A 12,289-nucleotide genomic window follows, 5' to 3' on the forward strand; every position below is an offset into this window, starting at 1 on the left:
GTTTTACATGCAGACACGTGATTGCAGCATGTCTCTGGGACCTGGGAAATGGCATTTTTGGAAAGGACCTGAACTGAGAGCCACGGTGTTGGAGGAGAGCATCAGATGAACTTGTGAAGCGTGCCTGATGCCTCAAAGTCACTCCGCAAGTTAAAGGTGCAATTGTTACCTTTCCTGTTAGACTGCCCCCCGCGGGGGCCTACGGTGCAGAAGGGTCTCCTGGAGGGGGCTTAGGGGTGAGAGCCCGATCCTGGCCCTGGCGGGGTCCTGGACCAACGGCTCACTGCGTAGTCCAAACAGGATGATGTCGAAAAGACCACCAAACATTTTAGGCAAGACTTTATTCACGGCTGGGCCAGTCCTGGTCTCCTGGTTTTAAGGAGCAGAGAATGGCCCGAACAAAGGCGGCAGTGAGATTATATGGACAGAATACGTCATTATTTAGTTCACCAATTACATTCATATCATTCCATGGTAGCCAATTACATTGTAATACATAGATGCTAGTTTGCAGGGGAACCTATCAATTTAAAGTTCTTTGTTCTTTTAAAATGACCAGTCATAGTTAGCCATGACCAAGAGAATGTTCTGTAAGCTTGGCCTTGGGCGGATCTTAGTGACCACAGAGAAGGGGAGGGGAAGCAGTTTGCAACAAGGTATCTATTACATTCCATAAGTAAGTTAACCTATTACAGTAGTGAGGGGCGTGTGTCCTCGTGTCCCCTAACCATGTACTATGACTGCAGCCCAAGTCACATCGGGCTTGACTCGCACCCCTGTCACTGCCACGGTCCTGATGCCTCTCTGCCTGTCAGCGTCTCCGTACACCGTGTCCCGAAGGTCCTCAGGACGAGGCCACATCTTGCCTGCCCCATATCCCACTTTGAGCGCAGTTCCTTTTGCTGGAAAGGAATAAAGTGCCAGGACATCCTCAGGAGGAAGGGAGGGAGGGCGGGCTCTGCCCAGGAGCAGTGGCCATGGCTCCATGAAGAGTGACGGATGTGCCGCTGCAGAGGACGCTGTAGGACTTCCAGGAAGGAGGAAGTGTGAAGGGGCAGGGGAGAGACTGACTTGGGAAGAGTATGCACAAAGGTCCTGGGGCACGTGCTGTGCTCCCAGGGCAGAAGCAGTCTGGGGACAGTGGGGACAGAGCACACAGGGCGAGGGAGGGAGGCCGTGGAGAGCCCCAAGAACCACACAAAGTGGCAGGAAATGGGCTCTCCTGCCGGAGGGCAGGGACGTCTGGAATGTCCAGGGATGTCTCCGGCGCGTCCCCACGATGGGGCTGTGGAGAGTTGCAGGAGCAGCTGGGCAGTGTGGGTGGCCTGGGGAGCCCAGGCAGGGAGGCCGAGGGGGCACAGGCACGGCAGAGGCTGGACCTGGGCCAGCAGGGAAGAGCATGGGCGGGAGCGGCAGTCAGCCTTGCGGGCGGTGGGGCTGGTGGCAAAATGCAGCCTTGGTGTCCCCTGTGCCCCCTCCGCCCCGGTGCTCTTTGTCTCTGGGGAAGAGCTGCTACTGCTGCAAGACTCTCCTGGTCGCCCTCGGGCTTCCCATCCGGCTGCTTTTAGTCACAAAACAGGCTCCATGCCACGATGACATGTCCAGACCCCTGGAGTAGACGAAACGTGAAGGGGCTGTGGGCAGTTCCCTCTTCTGGTCTCTCCCAGATATGCCCCCCCCCCCCCCCCCCCCCCCCGCCCCTGCAGCACCTGCCCCTCCCCCAGCACCTGCCCCTCCCCCAGCTCCACTGCACTTCCCTGGCCACGGTTCTGTTCCACCTCACCCTCCAGCTGACCATAGGACACAGGACCCCACTCCACCCCCTGCCCTGGCAGACTCCCTCTGACCCAAGGGGACCCCTGACACACCCCTTGTCCCACCACCTGTGGGAGGGAAGGTCCCATAGCTGCTCTCCAGCCTTGGCCTCCGGATCCCTCCTTGAGTCTTCTCTTGTCCCTGGAGTTTGGGACCCTGGGGGCCTCTCCCTTTCCCAGTGGGTGGGACTCCATCCTCAGTCAGCCTCAGCCTCTGCAGGGACAGGTCAAGCACTAGTGGCCCAAGTGTCCCCGCAGCAAGAAGCACATTGCAACACCCCCCAGCCGTGCTCTTGGAGCCTGCTGGCCAGGCTTGATGGAGGCACCAGGGACAGAGAGGGGACCACAAATGTCACGGCCTCCCCCAGAGCCACCACGTTGCAGGTCTCCTCACCAACCCCCCTCTGCTCCTGGACCTGTTTCTATCATCTAGATCCTTGAAACAAACCTCAGAGGCCACGTTCTGTGGCAGCCTGTCTCCCACTGACCTTGGTCTTGGAAATCTGTGCTCACCTCCTCTGGCCCTTGTAACAAATCCCCACAAACTCAATGACGTAATTGTATTATCTTGCACCCCTGGAGCTCAGAAGTCCGAAATGCATCTTACAGGGCTAAGATCAAAGGCTGCAGCCCTGGGGAGCCTGCGCCCCTGTCTTCTCCAGCTTGTAGGCCCGCTGCATGCATGACTTCCTCATTCCAACCTCTGCTTCTGCCCTCGCTTTCCCTCCCCCGATATACCTCTCTCACAAAGGCCCCATGATGGCGTCGGGCCCACCGGGAGAATCCAGAGTGGTCTCCTGTCTCAAAACCCTTCATCACACCTACAAAGTCCTCTTCTTCACCTGAGTTAACATCTTCACAGATCGTGGAGATTAGGACCCGGACACGTTGGGACCCAGATGCGCTGGGAGGGGCCCATTACTCAGCCTAGCCCACTTGTCCCTGCAGCTCGATAGAAAATGAGGCAGAAAAGGTGATATTCCTACAGCCGCTGTTTCCGACATTTCCGGCCCCGGCTGCCTGAAGCGATGGCACTAAACGCAACAGGAAGCAGACGTGGTGGAGCGTTGGGGGTGGGGACAGGCAGGGACATAACGAGTTCCCACACTGCGATGTGACGTCTGAGGCGCCTCCCCAGTCTCCGTCCCTGTGGAAAGGTCCCCAAGGCAGTGTGAGGAAGGGACCTGGGCCCCTGGAGAAGAGCTCGGGCCTGGATGTAGATCGGGGGAGTCCCGGAGAGACAGGGCGTCGTTGGAGGAGATGGGAGTGAGCAGGAGGATCAAAGTGTGCGCAGAAGAGAAAGAAGGTTACAGAGCAGAGGGCTCTGGGAAAGCAAAAAGAGAATGAAATAATGATTGTAAACTGCTTTGGAGGTGAAGTGCAATTTGAATGGACCGTTCCCTTGTTTCTTATGGGGGGGGCGGGGCTTACTCCACGCACGCTAGCGTCTGTCAGTCTGTCCTTTTCCCAGTCCGTCACGTCAGGCTGCGTTGCCGTATTGAGTGCCCACAAGGAACCAGGCACTGCGTCTGCAACGAGGATGCAAAAATGAATCGGCAGGTCCTCTGTGCTCAGTGGTGTCACCTGGTGGGGAAGACCGGTGTCAGTAGGTAACTGATGGCCTCTGGGGTACAGATGGTAACTCAGGGAAAGCCTGGTGTCCAGGTTTCCATCCAAACATGGGGCGCCCTCTGCTCATGGCGCTTTGCCTGTGCTGTGCAAAGCTCTGTGCTGATAGTGTGAGCCTGCTTGGGATTCTCGTCTCCCTCTCTCTCTCTGCCCCTCTTGTGCCCTAGCTCTCTCTCTCTCTCTCAAAAATAAGTAAAACAAATTTTAAAAAACTGAAAAAAAATTTTAACTCAGCAGTATTAGGAAGATAGTTTTTTCAAAAAAAGGTTCAGGTCTCCATGGCCAACACAGAGTTGGAACTTGGGTGGAGCGAGGCCGATGATGGCCCCGGGCCTGGCTCCGGAGAGCCCTCCCCAGCTTCAGGATGACCGGGGGCGGGCGTGGAGGCACACGCAGCTTCTGTTCCAGGGCTGCTGCGCACAGGGCAGTGGCCCCCCAGGCCCCCGGAATCTGAGTTCCAGCCCCTCCAGGCTTCCAGACGGGGAAAAATCGGTTTGTTTTCCCCAAAGCAAAATGCTGCTGAGCAGCCGAAACAAGGAGCGGTTCCTCTTTCTCAGCCCAGCCCCTCAGACGCCACGCCGCATGCGGTCGCTCTATCTGACTTCCTGCCGCAGAGCCTCCCTTCTTGTTGCGGCAGTTCTTGGAAATCTCGAAGCTCTCCTAGGTGTCATCAGAAACTTCTGCAAGGCCACTCACGGCACACTCTGTCCTCTACAGAGCTACGTCCCAGCTCAGTGACTCACTGCCCTTGGAAGACAGGCACTGAGATGTGCAGGCAGGAACACAGAGTCCCAGGGCACCTGTCGCCTGACTTGTGATGCCGGGAATTAGATGAACAAGAAGTAGAGATTAGAATGTGTGGGGGCGAGACAGCGGGAGAGGTTTGAAAGAGAGGAAACTTTCAGGCCAACAGACAAATACAATTTGTTCCTCAAAGGAAAATCAGGAATTGTTTGTTGGAGATCCATCTTCTCCCTTAGTTTACCAGCATCATGAGAACTGAGGGGCTATTGCACATCTGCCCATTGTTTTAACCCCAGGGCAGTGCTGGCTGGTTCACAGTAGGTGCTCAATAAATGTTTGTTGAATGAATGAATGAAGGCAGAACAGACATAAAAGCATCAAGAAATAATCCATTTTAAAGTATATATTGGTAGGGGCGCCTGGGTGACTCAGTTGTTTGGTTGAATATCTAGCTTCGGCACAGGTCCTGATCTTGCAGTTTATGAGTTTGAGTCCCACATCAGGCTCTGTGCTGCTGGCTCAGAGCCTGGAGCCTGCTTCCAGTTCTGTGTCTCCCTCTCTCTCTCTGCCCCTCCCCTGCTGGCTCGCTCTCTCTCAAAAATAAATAAAGATATTTTTTAAATAGTATATATTGGTAGGGGCAGCCGGGTGGCTCAGTCAGTTGAGTGTCCAACTCTTGATTTTGGCTCAGGTCATGATCCCAGGGTCTTGGAATCAAGCCCCACATCAGGTTCCATGCTGGGCATGGAGCCTGCTTGGGATTCTTACTCTCTCCCTCTCCCTCTACTCCTCCCCCCCATTCACACCACACTCTCTCTCAAAAAAAAAAAAAAGTTAAAAAAAATGTATAGGTATATGAAGGGAGAAAGAAAAGCCAGCTTTATGCATGTTAATGGTGTTCATCTCTGGGTACAGAGATCAGAGAGTATTCCACTTTAATTAGTGCACAGGCCTGTCTAATATAAATACCCTCAAGTAAAGATTTAAAATTTAAAAAAATTTGTGTGTTTATTTTTGAGAAAGAGACAGAGTATGAGCAGGGGAGGGGCAGAGAGAGAGGGAGACACAGACTCTGAAGCAGACTCCAGGCTCTGAGCTGTCAGCACAGAGCCCAAGATGGGGCCCGAACCCACAGACCGTGAGATCATGACCTGAGCCGAAGTCGGATGCTTAACCGACTGAGCCACCCAGGTGCCCCAAAATCTAAAATCGTTATTCCCGAAGGGAGCATATAAAACTAAGAATAGTTTTAGGTTAGACGTGGAATTACAGACTTTCATTTTGTTCATTTTCTAAATGTTCTATTGCTTTTCTCATCTGAAAACTCTGTTAGTAAGCAACAAGTATCTTAGTCCGTCACAAAGCTGTCACAAAACACCACAGACCGGGTGCTTTATAAACAACAGACGTTCGTTTCTGACCGTCTGGGAAGTCCGTGATCAAGGGCCTGGCGTAGACCCACTTCCTGGTTTAGAGGCAATATCTTCACGTGGAAAAATGGATGGGGGAATCCCCTTGAGGTCTTTTATATGAAGCCACAATCCCCCAGGCACCGCCCAAGGGCCCAGCTCCCAGCACCATCACACTGGGGGGTTAGGATTTCAACACAGAATTTAGGGAGATGCAGATTTTCAGACCCAGCCCCAAGTCAGCGAGTCACCATGGTAGGAGACCTACACTCTCTAGGGGCTGGGAGCCCAGAGGTCACAAACCAGAAAGAAAAGATTACATTGAAGAGGAGAAGCAGGTGAAATGCTCAGTAATGACATATTTTTTTTTAAAAACGTGGGTTTTTTTTTATTAATTTATTTCTTTAATTTACATCCAAGTGAGTTAGCATATAGTGCCACAATGATTTCAGGAGTAGATTCCTTAATGCCCCTTATCCGTTTAGCCCATCCCCCCTGCCACACCCTCCAGTACCCCTCTGTTCTCAATCGTTAAGAGTCTCTTATGTGTTGTCCCCCTCCCTGTTTTTACATTATTTTTGCTTCCCTTCCCTTATGTTCATCTGTTTTATATCTTAAAGTCCTCACATGAGTGAAGTCATATGACATTTGTCTTTCCCTGACTATCTTGCTTAGCATAATACCCTCCAGATCCATCCACATAGTTGCAAATGGCAAGGTTTCATTCTTTTTGATTGAGTAATGGCATATTTTTCATTTGGTGAAAAAATGGTGTCCATAGAGATTTTATTTTTTAAATCCCTCTTATGAGAGGCTATGTTTTCTGATTCTCTGTTCATGGTTAAGAATACTTTTTTCATTGACTGGGAGACATCTAATTTCTTGTGCCTCTTTTAAGAGAAAAATTAGAAACCCTAGTCATTCGGGGGATATTTTGTAAATGAAAAGGTAGGAAAAAGAGCACAAAACATTGTTGTATAAATTCTGTGAAGACCTGTGCAGGTCGTTGGCCCCGTGTCACAAAGATGAAGGGAAGGGAGTTTTGTCAAATAAGTTGACGTGTGATCTTGGACACGTAACAGGAGCTCCTTGAGCTGCACGTGGTGTGGTTGAGGTAGAACCCGGCCCGCGTCCAGGGATGGTCCAGACAGCTTCCACCTTCGTAGAGGAGACTCAAGGGCTTTTAAACAACCTCTGGTGACCAGTGAGACGGAGCTACTGCGGGTGTGGACGGTCTGGCTCCTGTTGGCTTTGCCGAATAATGAAATACACAGAAATTCTCTTGGTGCAAAGCTATCAGCAATGGCTTATGGGTGGAAGAGATCGCTAAGGAATACCTTGATGTTGGGTTTCACGGAGCGGGTGATACAGGTAGGTGTGTGTGTGTGTGTGTGTGTGTGTGTGTGTGTGTGTGTGTGTAGGCTGTTTGAATATATTTGGGGTAATGAGCTTATTTTTGGAGGTTTGAATGGCAGTTATGCCAACCCAAAGGGGGAAATTAAAATATAAGAATTCTAAAGCACCTAAGGAAGAAAAGTGGGAAAGTTTGTGTCTCCCTTTGAAGGTAGAAGATTAAAACTAGAGATCTCCATGAAGCCCGTGGTGATGTGATGTGAGGCCCCGAGGCCCACGAGAGCCACTACCCTAGACCAGAGGTGCTTCTCAAGGTTTACTGTGCACACGGACCACCAACGACGCGGCTTAGCAGAAAGCAGCTCCTCTCTCAGCAGGGGCTGATTTCACCCTCAGGGGCCTTTGGATCCTACCCAGAAACAGCTTTTGGTTGTTAGAAATGGTGGTGATGGAGGTGTTGATCGATACTGACATCTAGATGGTACAGGTCAGAGATGCTTCTGAATACCCGACAGTGTCCCCCACAAAGAATTGTCTGACCCAGAATGCCGCTGGTGTGAAACCTTGACCTCCACCATACAGTTAGCTACCGTCTTACACCGTCTGCTTCTCACAGTGGTGAGGACTGCAGTCCCTTCGGGGCAAGTGCGGTGTCCAATAGAGAAGTTCTGGTGCTCCCCCTCCCTGGGAAGCACCCCCAGCACCACACCCCACCCACCTCCAAATGCTGGCCACGTAGCGGGCACACGGGAAAAGCTTTTCCAAATTAACTGCTCAAATGGTGTAAAGGAGTAGTTCTCAGCTCAAAGCTGTACAGTAAAGTCACCTGGGGAGTCTTTAAAACGCAAATGCCGGGGTGGCTCAGCCGGTTAAATGTCCGACTTCGGTTCACGTCATGATCTTGCAGTTTTTGAGTTCGAGCCCCACATCAGACTCTGTGCTGACAGCTCAGAGTTTGGAGCTGCCTTGGATTCTGTGTCTCCCTTTCTCTGTGCCCCTCCCCTACTCGCACTCTGTGTGTGTGTGTGTGTGTGTGTGTCAAGAAATAATTAAGAAAACATTAAAAAAAAAAAAAGCCCACACACACCACAAATGCCTGCGTCTCACCAGTAGAGATTCTGCGTTACCTGTTCTGTGTTATGGCGTGCTTAGTAGGAGTTTTGTAAGCTCCGAAAGCTGTCTGTTCATTGTTTTTTTTTTTGTTTTCAATTCTCGTTAGTTAACATACAGTGCAGTCTGGCTTCAGGAGGAGAACCCCGTGCTCATCCCAGCAAGCGCCCTCTTCAGTGCCCCTCCCCCGTCTAGCCCATCCCCCACCCACCTCCCCTCCAGCAGCCCTCAGTTTGTTCTCTGTGTTTAAGAATCTCTTATGATTTGTCTCCCTCTCTATTTTTATCTTATTTTCCCTCCCCTTATGTTCATCTGTTTTGTATCTTAACATCCTCATATGAGTAAAGTCATATGATATTTGTCTTTCTCTGACTAATTTCACTCAGCATGATACCCTCTAGTTCCATCCACATTGTTGCAAATGGCAAGATAACATTCTTTTTCACCACCTAGGAGTATTCCACTGTGAATATAAACCACATTTTCTTTATCCATTCATCAGTTGATGGACATTTGGGCTCTTTATATACTGTTGTTGATGGCACTGCTATAAGTATTGGGGTGCATGTGCCCCTTCAAAACAGCACACCTGTATGGTCTGGGTAAATTCCTAGCAGTGCAATCGCTGGGTCATAAGGGAGTTCTATCGTTAATTTTCTGAGGAACCTCCACACTGTTCCCCAGAGCAGAGCGCAAACCCTCCCGATAAACGGAAGTGATGCTCGGGGGCAAAGGCCCTGCGTATTCGCAGCTGGCTCTGGCCTGTTCTCAGGCTTTCCAGCGAACCACTTGTCTCTTCCTGCTAATACTGAGACATTAACTCAAACAAGCTTGAAGTAACGTCTTTTCCACACAAAGCAGGCCAAAGAATAATGGCAACACTCATTGCTGACGAAATGACGGTGAAGTGAATTTATTCATATACTGCTGGAGGCATGACGAAATGACGGTACACTTACATCATCCTTCTGAAAAGCCATTTTGCAAAACAGTTTAAGAGCCATCAAGGTATTCACAGCCTTGAGGTGCCTGGGTGGCTCAGTTGGTTAAGCATCCGATTTCAGCTCAAGTCATGATCTCATGGTTCGTGGGTTTGAGCCCTGTGTCAGGCTCTGTGCTGACAGCTAGCTCAGAGACTGGAGCCTGCTTTCAGATTCTGTGTCTCCCTCTCTCACTCTCTCTCTCTGCCCCTTCCCAATTTGTGCTCTGTGTCTCTCTTAAAAATAAATATTAAAAAAAAATGCACAGCCTCTAACATAGTACTGATAAAAATCAAAAGCTGAATTTTCAAAACGTACTTATTAAAGCATTAGCTATAACATCAAATGACTAAAAACAACCTAAATCCTCAGTAATAAAATAGCTTAAATTATGACATATCAACAAAACTAACCATGGTGACCTATTACATAGAATAATTAAGAAATTAAGTAGACACAGAATGTTTTAGTCAATGAGGATTATATTCAGCCACAAGTAACAGACTAAACACAGTGGCTCAAATAGCATTCATTTTTCTTAGAAATCAAGAAACCCAGTTTTATTGTTGGTTTAAGGCCAACATCTCCATGATTCTCCAGAGCTCTCCTCTTGGTCATAATAGGGCTGCCAAAGCTCCAGCCATCGTGTCTATGATCAATGCAGGAAGAAGGGATAAGACAATTCCCTCTTACGAGAAAAACAAGAATGTTCCCAGAAGCACCTCCGGCAGGCATTCCTTATGTCTTTTTGACCAAAACTGGTTCACAGATCACCCCGTCTGTGGTTCTGTAAGGGAAAATGGGGAACAGGACGCCCACCGTCTGGGACTGAGCACACTGCCACACAGGAGGCAAGATCCGGGTTCTATTAACAAGAAAGAAGGGGGGAGATGGGTATCTGGGGGAACGTGGCAGTCTTCCTCAAAGTCAGATGATGTGAACCCTTTGATGACAACTGTGTGAAAGAAACTATGTATGCATTCAAGCAAGGGCTGGCCAGAAAAATGCAAAAGAAAAAGTATATTCGTGTATAGGATTATGCAGGTTTTTTCCTAAATTTTCTATAATATCGTACCTATAATTTCTAAAGGAAGCGATGTTGTTTAGAACCAAAGACACAACGTTACTCCGAGAGAGCAGCGGCTTTCTTTATTCACAGCCACCTTCACCGTAAACCCGTGTAGCTCTCGAAACTCCTAAGTGACTCCTTACCAGCTGGGTTTTCTCTGCGAACTGGAAATAGTGGTGTGTTCCGATCACGTCTGCCCTCCGGATCCCCTTTTTGCTACTGCTCTATATTAACGTCAAAGCCTCCATTCCCGAACATTCTGTCCTCCTGGAGCAAGATGGCGGTCACGCCGTTGGCTGAGCCTCTGTCTCGTTCCTGCGTGTCAAGCGTGTAAGAGAGGATGCCCGTGGACTCACCGAAGGTGCAGCAAGTCCGTGCGAGTGGAGCGGGCAGGAGCCCGCCGGTCTCCGGCCAAGAGTGTGGAAGGGAAATTCTCCCTTTGGTTGCGGTATTGACAGAGCGGCTGCGGGGATTTCTTCCAGCGCACAGTCCTCGTGTGCATGAGCTAAAGCTGCCGGCACTTGTTAAATAGAAACCGCAGGTGGTTCATCTCCCTCCGACGTCTAAGAACGGGTCTAGAGATCCATTTGACAGCTTCTGGGCTCCTTAGCCAGTTTGAGCAGTAGTTGGCCAGCTCTGTGCGCCCCGCCCCTGCAGCCCTCCCCCAGCAGCTGCCGGGTATACTCCGCACCTTCTGTTCCCACCAAGAAACCTTCCCTGCTTCTGCCCTTGGGGAGTCCTGCCTTCTCGCTGCTGTGGTAACAACAAACGTGTGCTTCATCGCCCCCCATTGCGGGCGCCCTGCGTGGGTTCAAACAGTGCCCTGAGTCCAGAGCCACAGCGGCGGGCAACCCGGGCTCACTTCGCAAGGAAGTGAGCGGAAGCATCACTGCTTCTTAATCATCTGACTTCTCACCCGTCCAAACTGTCCCTGTTCTAAAATCGTGACATTTCGTACATAAATCCGGATCTCGGGCATCTCCCGAAGAATTAGAAAATCCGCTGACCCTGGCCTCCGCAGGGTTGGGTGGAGGCTGGCCTCTTTAGCCAGAATAAAGCTTTCTTTCTAGAAGGGGCACGGTTTCCACCATCATCCACGAAAGCCAAGGGGTTCACCGCCACACACCACCCTCTGTCTGCCTGCTTCTCTCATTTTCCTTCCTTGCCCGGCTCCTGGAGGTGTTTGAGTTTGCAATCCTGCTTCAAAGACTGCAGACAGCGCTCACTTTGCACGGTTGTGCAGGACCGTGGAGACAACCGGCAAGCGGAAACGGTGCGACGTGGTCGTGATAATCAATACGAAAATGATGATTGTTCCATAAACTTTAGAAATGTTTGTCAAAACATTAGAAACTCTCTTGGTGCCAGTTATAAACCTACAAGGAAGTGGCGGGAAATGTAACATTAATGTTTATTCAATACACTGGAGTTTGAACATCCAAAACATGGAGAAGGAAAGTGTGTGATTTCTCTGTAAAAATTTCTCAGAGGTAGTTTAAACTGTGTTGACCTTCAGGATTTACCACAGACAGCAAGCATCTTTTCTTTTTCATTTTGATTTTTTTGAGTATATTTTTGAGACAGAGCATGAGCATGAGTTGGAAAGGGGCAGAGAGAGAGAGACAGATCCGAAGCAGGCTCCAGGTTCTGAGCTGTCAGCACAGAGCCCGATGCAGGGCTTGAACCCACAAACTGCAAGATCATGACCTGAGCCCAAGTCGGCCACCTAACCAACTGAACCTCCCAGGTGTCCCCATCTTTTCTACCCCTTGGCAAATTGTCATGATCGTCTCTCAGGGTGGGTCAGCTTCCAAAATTTTATCCTTTGTGCCTTCGATATCATGAAATATAATCAAAGAGGTTTTTAACGGGAAGTTTTGACTGGTGTCACTTCACCCTCTCCCTCATCCACGTCAGCGAGTCCGGCCTCGTGACGTCCCCTGGCTGCGTCTCCCTCACGCCTATCACCCCCACGCTCAGTAAGGACATCTGTAACTCGCCATGTTCCCTCTAACCGCTTGTTATTTCTTCACTGCATTTTCATCTTTGCTGAAAGATCTTTTCTCTCTTTCAGAGGCCCGTTTTTATAAAACATCATGTGGTTTGTCACCGGGAGATAAGGAGGCCACAAAACCACGCACTTTGCTGCTTGTGCTCCAGTGGCCTGAAATCACTGGTCAC

General features: G+C 50.1%; 1 long non-coding RNA gene across 2 annotated transcripts; it reads right to left on the minus strand.

Moving 5' to 3' along the window:
* Window positions 1-323: 323 nt before the first annotated feature.
* LOC115297120 lies at window positions 324-2,841 on the minus strand. Of its 2 annotated transcripts, none has more exons than XR_003911287.1 (3): window positions 2,657-2,841; window positions 1,869-2,028; window positions 324-1,609 (listed from the first exon to the last, which is right to left on the minus strand). It is a non-coding gene; the product is annotated as an uncharacterized LOC115297120 (long non-coding RNA). The 2 variants fall into 2 exon arrangements; XR_003911288.1 differs by having other exon boundaries at window positions 2,553-2,841.
* Between the last annotated feature and the right edge of the window lie 9,448 nt (window positions 2,842-12,289).

This window comes from Suricata suricatta, chromosome 7, assembly GCF_006229205.1.
Source record: "Suricata suricatta isolate VVHF042 chromosome 7, meerkat_22Aug2017_6uvM2_HiC, whole genome shotgun sequence".
NCBI classification, from domain to species: Eukaryota; Metazoa; Chordata; class Mammalia; order Carnivora; family Herpestidae; genus Suricata; species Suricata suricatta.